The sequence below is a fragment of the Camelus bactrianus genome, unplaced genomic scaffold, assembly GCF_048773025.1.
Source record: "Camelus bactrianus isolate YW-2024 breed Bactrian camel unplaced genomic scaffold, ASM4877302v1 HiC_scaffold_115, whole genome shotgun sequence".
Taxonomy (NCBI): domain Eukaryota; kingdom Metazoa; phylum Chordata; class Mammalia; order Artiodactyla; family Camelidae; genus Camelus; species Camelus bactrianus.
This window is the reverse complement of record NW_027413881.1, coordinates 4,565-17,355: the sequence shown is the minus strand read 5'-3', so window position 1 is coordinate 17,355 and position 12,791 is coordinate 4,565. Positions and strand designations below refer to the sequence as shown.

Below are 12,791 nucleotides of genomic sequence, written 5' to 3'. Positions count from 1 at the left end.
TAGGTCCCGGACACTAGCCAGAGTTCCTCCTCACTCAACCCCCACCCCGTTCCTGCGTCACACTGTGTGGGCTCAGGCACACAACCTATCGCTTTCCTTTAGCGTGTGGAATGAATATCGCCCGAAGGGAATTTCCTTTGTTGTCGTTTAAATAAACTGACGTGTTAATAAGTGCTCTGGAGGGACACATTCCCTTTGACCTGATCAGCCATAGTGACATCCCATGACCCAGGAGTGTACAATATCATGGATTGGAAAGGATCTTAGAATTCAGAAATCATGGTGACGTGGGTCTGATGACCTAGCTGGCTCCATACAAACCAAGAGATGAAGGTGCCCAACATTTTCACTCGATGCTGCCTAAGTTCTTGACAGTCACTTTAAAAAAGGAAAAGGAAAATTTGCATGGCACGCTTAGTTTTGAGAATGCTATCTGACTGCATGGTGGAACGCAAGGAAAAGCCGAGACGCTCGCCCACGGTATCGAGAGAAACGCAGAACCGTGTTTCTGGTAGCTTTCTTCACCGCTGCGCAAAGGCGGGAGCGACCGCTACCTCACGCAGAGGAGGAGAGGACGGGTTTCTCGGCCCCGTCACGCAATGCCAGGCAGAAGAAGCCTTCTCCGATGAGACAGAAGCGTGTCAAAGCGCATCCCTGCGTCGAAGGCTTCGGTTTCCCGGGGAAGGGGGTCGAGCCGAGGGACCCAGGCCCCCACGTCAGTCAGTCTTTCACTGGATTCACTGGCCTCGCTGTTACTCCTCAGCGATGGCCCCTCAGATTGCTCTCGTGTGTCTTTACCTTCTGGCTTTAGGAAGGACTTTAAACTTCGGCTGAGGGGCGGGACACCCAGAAGGGTTCTTTCAGTTCACCCCATCTTAGGTATTGCCATATCCAACACGTTGGTTTTCATCCCATCGTGGACCTACCTACCGGAGAGTTTCGCTGCTTAAAAGTCCCCTGTGCTCCACCTATTCATCAACAACCCCCCGCCACAACACACACACACCCACACCCACACCCACACCCACACACCCACACACACACACACCCACACAGACAACCTTCACCACCACCACCCCCGACCCCACTCATCTTTTCACCCTCTCTGGGGCTTTTGCCCTTTTGAGAATGAATGTCTTCCAGAGCCGGTACCCTACAGGATGCCACCTTTTCAGATTGGCTTCTTTCAGGGAGTCAGGGGCACGCAGAAACGGCCCCGCCTGTCTCCCACAGGTCTCTCGGCTCCACGGGTCCCTGGTTTCCTTTTTAGAGCCAAATCACATGCTGTGGCACGGACCTAGCCCGGGCGACGTGTCCCTTCACCTCTTGAAGGACGCGTCTGTCCCGGTCGCCTCCACGGTTCCGGCAGTGATGAAGCAAGCCCCTCCACACCCCCACCCCCACCCCGCCCACCGTCCAGGTCCGTCCGCGTTCAGGTTTCCGCGTGGACGGAGCCCCGAGGGCTAGGCCTCAGGGTGAGAGTGGTATGGCGGGTGGCAGGTGGCGCACTGAAGGGTCCCAAATCCGGAGGATGCCGGCAAGGAAGGTCGCCAGGTCAAAACCTTCCTTCCCTCCCTCCGTCTCCTTAGGGTGGATGGCTGGGCCCGTGAATTCAGAGAGGACACGAGACACATGCTGTGAGCCGAGATTTCCAAGCCAGGAGACCTGGTGGAGGGTAAAGAAACGAGTTGATTGGGGGGGGCGGGGGCGATGGGGGGGGCTCTTAGGACTGCAGCCCAGGAGACACAGATGCAAGAAAGAAGCACTGGAAGTGTGTGTCATCAGACTACCCCACGGGGCAAGTGGAGAAGGGGAAACGAAAGAAAACACACCACAAGAGCAAGGCGGGAACTTTGAAACAACCAGGCTGCGGCTAGCAGCTGCTGGCAGATTTGTTTTTGAAACCGGTTGGTGGTGCCCTTGAGCTTGATACAGTTCTGACCACTCATGCCCCCCCTCCCCCCATTGATGCCGGTGTCGGGACCCAGGGGAGGCCACCCCAAACATGTATGTGCCTCCGTGGCACACGGATGGGTTAGAAATGAGAGTGACCGAAGAAGCCGAGGGGCCAGCAGACGCAAGAGGGACCCTCAGACTCTTCTTTCTGTCTCCCTGAAAGCGGGAAATCGATCACTTCCGTGGAGGGTGCCCTCCCTGCATCTGGACTTAGGAAAACACCCTGATCACCCACTGAGAGCCTTCAGGCCCCGGAAGCCTAGAGAAACCAACCAACCTCGTGACTTCTTTCAGGGGCTTCCCCCCCTCCCCAAAACCCAAACTCCGTCTCGATTCTTCACGGACGGGTCACCCAAAACCAAAGGCTCTCAGCCCGGCCCATTTCGCACAAAGGGCTGATTTCTTGTCCTAAAACGGAGAAAAGCTGCCTGCTTCGGGGACACATGAGTGCTTGAATGAAAGACAGTAGGTTCCCTGTCGCTCCTGCTCAATGATCCGTCTGGGGTCCATTTTTGGATCAGTCCAGCCCAGAGAACTCAAGATGTGTAGAGGGAGGGGACAACGTCCCCCTCCCTGAAACAGGACTATGTCTGCAACAAAGTTCCTCCCACTGGCCGTCCAGCTCCATTTTGGATGACTGAATCCTGGTTCACCTCATTTGGGTGTTTTGTTTTTGTTTCTGTTTCTGTTTTTGTTTTTGTTTTTGATTAATAGACTTTATTTCCTAGAGCAGTTTCAGGCTCACAGCAGAATTGAGCAGAAAATACAGAGAGTTCTCACATAGCCCTCCCCACCCACACATATATCCTCCACTCCCCTCAACATCTCTCATCAGTGTGGCCTATTTGGTAAAACTGATGATCCGACATGGACACGTTATTATCCATCAAAGTCCATAGTTTACAGGACGGTTCACTCTTGAGGTTGTACGTTCTATGGGTTTTGACAAATGTACAATGACATGCAGCCACCACTATGGTATCCTACAGAATAATTTCATCGCCTTAAAAATCCCTCACGCTGCATCTGTTCATTCCTCCTTCCCTCCCTCTCCCCAAACCCCTGGATACCATGATCTTTTGATTGTTTCTAGAGCTTTGCCTTTTCCAGGATGTCATTTGGTTGGAATTGTACAGTTGGTAACAATTTTCAGACCGGTTTCTTTGATTTAGTAAGATGCCTTTTAAGTTTCTTCCATGTCTTTCACGGCTTGATAGCTAATTTCCTTGTCTTTCGTTCTTTTTTATTTATTTATTTTTTTAAAATGTTTTTACTGCACATATATTTTTAATTTACATATATGTACTGTTCATTGTTTCCAGGAAGGTTTAGAGCTTTAGCTTTTTAAACTTACATACTTATCAAAGGAATAAAGCCAACCACAAAAGAAGAATGAATTCAAAAAGATACACACACCCTGCTATTAGCAGCAACATCATTTATGATTGCCAAGATACGGAAGCATCCTAAGTGCACATCAATATTTGAATAGATAAAGAAGAGGGGACACACACACACACACACACACACACACACACACACACACATACACACACGTAATGGAATACAATTCACCCATGAGAAAGAAGGATATTTTGCCATTTGTGGCCCTTCCTTTCCTTTTTTTTTTTCCCCCCTCCACTTTAAAAACCAGAATTTTATAACTGGGATAAACACTTCCATTGAGTCAAAAACAGTAAAATGCCTAGAAATAAACTTAATCGAGGAGGTTATCTATACTCCAGAATCTGAAATGACACAAAGAAATGGAAAGATGCCTTGTGCTCTTGCATTGGAAGAATCAATACTATCAACATGGCCACACTATCCAAAGCAAACCGCAGGTTCCATGCAACCCCTGTCAAAATACTCACGACATTCCTCACAGAACTAGAACAAACAATTTCAAAATTTTTAAGGAACAACGGAAGACCCTAAACAGGCAAAGCAATCTTTCGAAGGTCTCCTCTCCCTCCCTCCCTCCCTCCCTCCCTCCCTCCCTCCCTCTCTCTCTCTCTCTCTTTCTCTCTCTCTCTCTCTCTCTCTCTCTCCCTCCCCCCCTCTCTCCCCCTCTCTCTCTCCCTCTCTCCCCCCCTCCCTTTCTCTGTCATCTTTTTGTTCTCTTTTCTTAGGATTTGATGACTTGAGACCATCCTTTATCATTCCTTGTAAAGCCGGCTTGATGGTGCTGAAATCTTGTAGCTTTTGTTTATCTGTGAAGCTTTTGATTTCTCCCTCAAATCTGAACGAGAGCCTTGCTGAATAGAGTATTCTTACCTGTCAGTTTTTCCCTTTCATCACTTTAAGTATGTTGTGCCACCCACTTCTGGCCTGTAGAGTTTCTGCTGAAAAATCAGCTGATAACCTTACGGGAGTTCCCTTGTATGTTATTTGTTGCTTTTCTCTCGTTCATTTTAATATTTTCTCCTTATCCTTAATTTTGGTCAATTTGATGACGATGTGCCTCGGTGTGTTCCCGTATGGTACTCTCTGCACTTCCACCTCATTTGGTTATTTAAAGGATCTTCAGTCTGTTCAATTCATAGGAGAGAACTTCCACGTGTATTTCTTCTCAGTTTTATGAAACAAAGAAGGACCCAGGAAACTGGCAAAACATAAATGCTTTTCTATTGGGTTGAGCAAAGACAGGCCCTGGCCGGGGACGGGGGGGGTGCTGGAGGGTCGGGGGGGCGGTGTAGAGAAGGATATAGATCATTGTTAGAGTGCCTGCTTAGCATGCATGATGCCCTGGGTTCAATCCCCAGAACCACCATTAAAATAAATAAATAACCTAATCAAACCCATCCCCCTCCTCCCCCCCCCAAAAAAAAGAAGGAGAAAAGAGTGAGAGACAGAGACAGAGACAGACCATCGGGAAAAGTAGCTGCACTAATACTTCCAAGAAACAGGACAACATAAAGATAATGGAAGAAATGCTGGATAGTGAACAGCCACGGGTGGTTGGCACAGACCCATAGCTTCTGGACTCGCTAAAAAAAAAAAAAAAAAGAATATGAGAATCATATGGATCAGGAGATTGGGTCTGAATTTTGTGCCGTTTGACTTGTGCCAGTTACAAAGGTCATGCACAAGGAAGATGACTGGCTACTTTATTGTCTGAAATGAGACACTTGAAAGTGAAAGGAGGTGCTATACAATCGTGCCTGGACTGGGATTTTTCTAAGGGAGCCCAAATCCTTTACAATATATATCATGTTTTCAAAAATGAATATCATTCCTGGACAACATTTAAGCAATTATTTTCTGTGTTATCAGTAAACATTTTTAAAAAATCAGTAAGAAAGGAAGAGGGAGAGAGAAAGAGAGAGAACAGGAGTAACTATACGCGCGCGTGCGTGCATGCATGTGTGTGTGTGTGTGTGTGCGCGCGTGTGCGCGCACGTGTGTTGAGGTGGGGGCCTAAAAGAGGGTGAGGATTCTTTTCATCGAGGTCTGTTTGTACAGAATTCTCTCCTTCTCCGCTTTACACTGTGAAGGAAAAGCCCAGCTGGGATAACAAGCTAAGTCGCAAATCTAAGTGTAACAAGTGTCGGATTACTGATCTGAGTTCTGCTGGGCTAACTCGTAAATCTAAATTAATAAGTGCCGGTTTGCTGATTCCCTGTTCATATTTTGCTAGCCAGCTGGATTTTCAAAGAGACATATCTGGCCTTGAAATGTTGGTTTGCTGCCTCACTGCCTCTACTTTCGTGATAATGATGTTGCTAAAGCTATTGCGTGCCTATTGGCCGAATACCCCAAGCTGGTACTTAACCCTATAAAACCTCACGTGCACGTCTTGGAGGTGCTCAAGGCTTAGGAGCAGAAGCCCCTCTGAGCCCGCCGGCGTAATAAATCTGAGTACTCCAACCCTCCGAGTGGTGCTTGTTTCTTGGCCGGCCTGTCATTTCCATAACAGCACCGTTGACAATAAGAACGTCACTCTCGTTCCGGCATAAAGAAGACATCTGGGGAGGGTGGGGTGGGGGGTGGGGTGTAGATCTATGTTATGTCCTGATTCCAGGAAGGAAAGGGGCAAGGGTCAGCGTGCCCTTCTTTCTGGGGTATCTGTCTGTTCGCTTTTGGTGTTCGGCTGGTTTGGTTATTTCAGCTTTCTGTTTGGTTCCTTTCACAGATCCAGTGGCTCAAAACAGCATTCTGATTTTCTTTTCTCCTGGGGTTTGGTTTTTGATAGGTAGAGGGACAGGGCCCACGCAGGGGTGGGGGTGGGGGGTCACTGTGCCGGAGAAAGGGAGGCGGCTGTGGTGAAATCATCGAGCAGAGGGGATTTCTACGAGAGGGACTCTCCGAAGTGAATGGGGTCCAAGGAGATCAGCAGGGTTTCTGTGTGCTCGTTTGGTTTTGTTCGTGCGTGTGTTTGTTTTTTCTGGACGAGGCCAAAGAACTCTTCAGGTGGAGGTGTGTGTCCAAAGGGTCTGACAGGATGGGAGGATGCGGGGCGAGTCAGTCCATGTGCCCAGAAAGAGAGAGAATCTGTCATAGCTGAGACTCAGGCCTTTTTCAGACCTAGGCCCAGAGAGCAGTTCGGCTCCGAGCATTCACGGAGAAGTTCGCCGCCACCTCAGTCCTGTCCCCCACCCCCGCCCTCCCCCACGCCTCAGCCCCCAGTGAAGGAGGAATCATGAAGTGGCCGCACTTAGGCTAAGCCAATTTTTGGCTTTATGCTTACTGCTTGCTTTTAGAACGATCAGCAAACTCGACTGACCAGACACCGCTCCCAGCTCCAGGCCCACTGTTAAAAACAGCTAAAGTTGTCGATTCTAACTGTTTGATTTGACCTTCCTCTGATCGTTCAACTTGACAATCATGTTTGGCGTCTGAGTCTTTCCCCAGGAAGGGAGTCACGGGAGGATAAGCTCAGGAGAACGACCAGCCCCCTCCCACCCCCCACCCCCCACCCCGAGTTCCTCCGTGGCGCTGGTGCCGCCGGGTGAGTCTGACCAGATAAAGAAGGTCACGGGCTGATGACCTACTAGACCACCAGGAGGTCCCATGTTATCAGACACTCATCCAGATTTAGGAGGAAGTTTCATCAGAGACCCTTGTTGATCATGAGCACCTTTTGTGCTCCCGCCTGTTGTGATTCCCTTTCATGCTCCAACCTGTTCGTCCACAGAAGCATGAAACCCCAACCCCAAGACGGGTTCACAGTTTGGAGGGCACTAGCCTGCTGTGAGTCCCCTTTGCCCAGCAAAGCAATCAAGCTGCCTCTTTTCTTCTAAACTCTAAGACCCTGTCTCTGGGTTATTTGGCTCGTCAGGGACGGGGTGGGGGAGGGCGATCTTTCGGCAACACCCGCAGAAGTTTCCCTGAGTGGCAGGAACCAGCGTGGCCCTCAGGCCTCAGCCCCGCAGGCAGGCAGGCAGGCAGGCAGGCAGGCAGGCAGGCAGGCAGGCAGACAGGCAGGCAGGCAGAGTTGGAGCGACCGTTGGTCCCGCCCCCGCCCGCGCACCACCCCCCCCCCCCGCCCCCGCCGCTGCTTCCGCCGCCGCCGCCGCCACCGCCGCCGCCGCCGCCTCCCAGGCCTTCTCCACCGATCGGTCCCAAATCGACTGACTGTCTCCTGGAAGCGGGGGCGGGGACGTCAGGAGGATCCATTCGGCAGGGCCTCGTTCAATCGCTTCATTCAAATGCAGAAAGCTCTGTGCTCAGGTCAGAGCCTTTGACTTGGCCTCCGGCTCCTCTCTGTTGAACGGCTTTTGTTCTTTGGTTTCAATTTCCCCACCCTTAGGCCACCCCGTCCCAACTGCACGGAGGGAGGCGGGAGGGAGGGGGAGAATCTCGCCTGGTCTCAGGCCAAAGGAGTCCCCTCCTTTTCCTAATCTGGGTAAACCCCACTACACCGTTTGAGAATCATGGAAGGGCATGGAAGCAGACCTCTGACTTGATAGATTCCTCTGGGATGGGAGACTTTAAAAAAACAAAATTCTTTTTCCCCTGCTTCCAGGGAGGCAGAAAGGAGGGCCAGAGTGTTCCTCTTGCCTCGGGCAGTTCTTTGTTTGTTTCTTTCTTTCTTTTGTTAAATCATTTTTTTTTCCTTTTTTTCTTCCAGTTTTATTGAGACAGAGTTGACATACAGCAGTGTATACTTTGGGGGGGGGCGGGGAGAGGAATTCGATTTTATGTATTTATTTTTGACCGAAGGTACTGGGGATTAAACCCAGGACCTTGTGCTTGCTTGCTAAGCACACAGTCTACCACTGACCTATACCCTCCCCCTTGGCCAGTTGTGAAGTCCCTTTCATTCAGCATAGTCCATCGGGCACATTTTGGGGCAGCCTACTCTGGACCCCAACATTTCCCTATTCTGTAACTTCCCTGGAAGTTTTACACATTAAAAGCTGGGCTGTTGACTGTGCATGTGCGTCCATGCGTGCGTGCGTGCGTGCGTGTGGTGTGGGGGCAGGAGGGAGGGAATAGTTTCCTAGAGGGCCTGCGTTTCATGGACCCAGTTTCTTAGTTCTGAGAACAGGTCTGTTCAAGGAAACAGTTGTAGTATCTCGTCTCAGGAGGCGGTGGTGTCGATGGGCTTCTGAAGCTAGGCCTAGGGAGCAAGCAGTCAGGTATCGCCTAAGAGGCACTTGTGTGGAAAACCAAAGTACAGCACAAAGGTTAATCATTGGAGCAGATGAGAAACCAGATTCAGGGCCGGGAGTAGGGGGTCAGTCTGGTAGGAGATTTCCACACATCGGGGTCATCGAAACGGCTCGAGCAGTTTGAAATGCCTCTGATGATGTCCTGGGGTGTTTGGCTCAACTCTCTGAGCGGCTCCTCCAAAAACAGGCCCTAGGGTGGTTTCCACAGGAGCTGTTGTGGCCATTTCTCTGACGTTTACCTCCCGTTGTCCAGCTTCAGTCTGCAGGGCTTCAGGAGACGGAGCATTTTAGTACTCAATGATGCCAAGACAAAAGGGTGAGAGAAAATGGGAAACGTTCGTGGAGATGGTCCTAGGCAGATAGTGGAGGCAACTAGAAGACCTTCAGTCTCCGGGCCGGCTTTCAGGTTGAGACAAAAACCCTAAGGCAAGCGCTTGCTGCCACAGCACATCGACTAACACGGGAACCATCCAGAGAAGATCAGCACGGCCCCTGAACGTGGACGACACACGCACATACGTGAAGCGTTCCGTAGCTTTAGTGATGTCAGTCACCCAGAGGAAGACAGATATCCTATGCCATCACTTCTAGGTGGGATCTGAAAGTAAGTCAAGACACCCATCCATACATAAATAACTCCATTTTAAAAAGACTCCAAGGAACCTATTTACAAACCAGAAACAGACTGGACTCGCAGACATGGAAAAGAAACCGATGGTTAACACAGGGGACAGGGTAGGGTGGAGGAACGGGGGAGGGCAGAGGGATAAATCAGGAGTTTGGGATTAGCAGATATAAACCACCCTATACAAACTAGGTACACAAGTAGGTCCTACTGTCTAGCACAGGGAACTATGTTCAATAGCTTGTAATAACCTATCCTGAAAAAGTATACGTGTGTGTGTGTGTGTGTGTGTGTGTGTGAATAAGTGAATCACTATGCCGTACGTCATAAATGAACACAACATTGTAAGTCAACTATACTTCCATTGACAGAGAGTTCCTACAATAAACAGGCAGGCAGGCAGGCAGGCAGGCAGGCAGGCAGGCAGGCAGACAGACACAGACACAGACACACAGACACACAGACACACAGACACACACACACACACACACACACACACACACACACACACACACACACACACACACCCACAGACACAGGGGAACCCTAAGGAAAACGAGTAGCACTAGTATCTCTTATCCATGCATGTCTATCCCAGTTTAATGGAAACCTAAGTTTTTGCCTCCAAGTCAATGATGCTAATAACTCTGCTGCCAAGAATAGAAAAATCCTCACGGAGGATTTCTGAATCCCAGAAGGGTCAGGGAGGGAGAAAAAGAGAAAGGATTCCATTCTGCTGACAGAGGTATGATAGTTACCATGTGGGTGTCCGCCTCTAAAAGGGAAGGAAGGGGAAAAAACAAAAGTTTATTTTCCCTTGTATCTGAAAAGAAAAAAATTTAAAACTCAATCCTCTTGGAGACAAGAAGTCGTACACACCTCATGTCACTGATTCTCCTCCTCCACCTCCTCCTCCTCCTTCCTCTACTTCTTCTTCTAGTCTATATCTCCCATGGATTCTGACGACCTTGCCTGATGATGGCGGGTGATGGGGGCAGAGATCGATCCTTCTGAGAAGTAAGTTGGCAAGCGCTTTAGTGAAGCCTCGTAGGATTTACCCAGCGAAGCGGGTGCCTTCGTCCCTGGAGGCTGCGGAAAGTATGTCCCCAAGTCACATACGCATGTGTTTGTCTTTTGTTGTCGTTGTTGTTGTTGTTGTTGTTGGTGGTGGTGGTGTGTGTGTGTTTGTTTGTTTGTTTATTTGTTTGTTTGTTTGTTTGTTTGTTTGTTTGTAGCAGTGTCCTGGCCATGCTGATGGCATCAGGCTTGCAGCGGGGGAAGGAAGGCTTCAACCCCTTTGGAAGTCATACCTACCATCCCAAGAACGTCTGGATGACCCCTACTATGTGGCAGTTGAATGGGGGCCAGTTACTGGGGTTCAGCGTGTCCAGAGAGAGGAGGTCTGAGGCCTCTGGGGACAAAAAGTTTGTACGTATGTATGTATGTATGGCCAGTTGACTGTTTTTGCGGTCCTATAGGAATCTTCCTGCCCCTGTCTATTGAACAATGGGAGTCATCTTCCAAGTGCCCTGACACCAGACACCACGGTGGGTGAAGGAATGCGGGTGGGGTGGGGGTGGGTGGGGGAGGTCATCCAGGAAGCTGGGAGAAACCGAGCACGTCCGTGGGTCAGTGGGTCGGCCTGTCGGATGGTCGCCATGCTGGGTTTCCCCTAACCCAGGCCATTTGCCGAATGGACAGAACAGACTGGGGCCACGTGTGCCACCCACCCTCTTTCCGGAGGCTGTGGTCCACTGTGTTTACATGAAAGTCAGTGAAGGAGGCATCTCCTCGGGACTCGGTTCCGTCCCTTTCACGAGAGCCTCCACTTTGGATGACAGCCAGCCAGCCAGCCAGCCCTCGATGCCAGGGCAGTAGACGACTGCCAGGAATATCCCATCCTTTCTGGAACCCTGAGTGTACCCACCTGTACAGACACAAGGCTGAAGAATACATGACGTTCCTTCCTAGTTGACAGCACTCCCCATGTCACTGAAACAGTGTCCAGTACGCTGACGTCATCTCCTCCCTCTCCCACACCCCCGCACGCGCACAAACACGCGCGCGCGCGCGCGCGCACACACACACACACACACACACACTCTGTCTGTCTGTCTGTCTGTCTGTCTGTCTGTCTGTCTGTCTGTCTTCTAAGGATGGAGAAGAGTTTGCTGAGCTATTTCGGGTGCCCTCTCATCCTAGTTCCTATCTCCAAGTTGGTTCAAAGTCCAAAAGGCGGTCAAGCACTTAATCAGATAGGTCCCTCGTAAAGAATGCCTCCCACATCACGACGACAGGCTTCTTAGGCCAGCCGAGAAGCTCCTTCAGTTCTGCGCCCATCTTGGCTCTAAGTTGATATCAGTCTGTTACGGAAATGACAGGCCAGCCAAGAAACAAGCACCACTCGGAGGGTTGGAGTACTCAGATTTATTACGCCGGCGGGCTCAGAGGGGCTTCTGCTCCGAAGCTCTGAGCACCTCCAAGACGTGCACATGAGGTTTCATAGGGTTAATTACAAATATGGGTCTATTCGCCAATAAGGCTCAAACAACAAAAAGCAAAGGATCAGTACACTGGAGCTTATCAATTTGGAACAGATCACGTTACTGACACTTGTTGAGCTTGGATTTACGAGTTAGCTTGTTAGCCCAGTAAACTGACACTAAACTTCAGATTTACGAGTTAGCCCAGCAGAACTTAGATCAGTAAACGGACACTTATCACACTTAGATTTGTGACTTTAGCTTGTTAGCCCAGCTGGGCTTTTCCTTTACAAGTCCTCCAGGATCCAAGAAAGCCACATTGGAAAACAAGTGGTGATTCTGATGGGACAGGAGATCAGTCATTTGGGGGCGAAGGGTGGGGTAGGGAGACATACCAGCCTGTCTGTCTGTTTTCACCCAGTGTGGGAGCCGTCCCAAAGAGATAACTCGAGAAGAGAGAAACAGGGAATTGACAAAGAACACGTGCAGTGGCGTGCCCTCCCCCCCCCCCACCCCAGGAGAAGGCCAAGCCAGAAGTCCCTCCGGATGGCGGGTTCCGGACTCCAGCTTCCAGGGGAAGCGATGTTTTTTTCCTCCCCATTTCAGGCCCGGAAGAAGAGGGAGAGGCAGAGTGTCCTTCTCGGGCATCCGCTGTTTCTGAAGCACGCTTGTTGCCAAAAGATCGGCCCCCGTCCCCGACGAGCCCAAGAATCCAGAGACAAGGTCTCGGAGCTTAGAAGCAAAGAGGCCATTTTATCGCTCTGCCGGGCAAAGGGGATTCACAGCAGGCTAGCGTCTTCAAAACTGTGTACCCACCTTGGGGATGGAGTGGGTGGGGTGGTTCTAGAGCCATAGCTCAAACAATCGGGCATCGATCACCATCCACAGAATCGTTTTCTCATCAGAAGACTCAGAATGGTGTCACGATGCCTCCAGGTGACCCATTCTATAGAGGCTGGTGGTTAGATCTCGTTATCTCATAAGCACTCAAGGTGTGGCCTTCTTGGTCACTCAGGCTATTTTGTCAGGTCATTAGTCCCGTGACCGACCTTCTCCTCGGAGAAAGACTCAGAGACCCAGCATGATGATGACTTTCAATGAGTGAAATAC

The 12,791-nt window shown here is 50.3% G+C and overlaps 1 long non-coding RNA gene and 1 other non-coding gene across 2 annotated transcripts; both read left to right on the top strand.

The window, feature by feature from the left end:
- The first annotated feature begins 9,003 nt into the window (after positions 1-9,003).
- On the top strand, positions 9,004-9,112 carry LOC141576515 (U6 spliceosomal RNA). Its single transcript, XR_012504945.1, has one exon. It is a non-coding gene; the product is annotated as a U6 spliceosomal RNA (small nuclear RNA).
- A 392-nt stretch (positions 9,113-9,504) lies between these two features.
- LOC141576514 (uncharacterized) lies at positions 9,505-11,168 on the top strand. The gene is made up of 2 exons (XR_012504944.1): positions 9,505-10,296; positions 10,434-11,168. It is a non-coding gene; the product is annotated as an uncharacterized LOC141576514 (long non-coding RNA).
- The last annotated feature ends 1,623 nt before the right edge of the window (positions 11,169-12,791 follow it).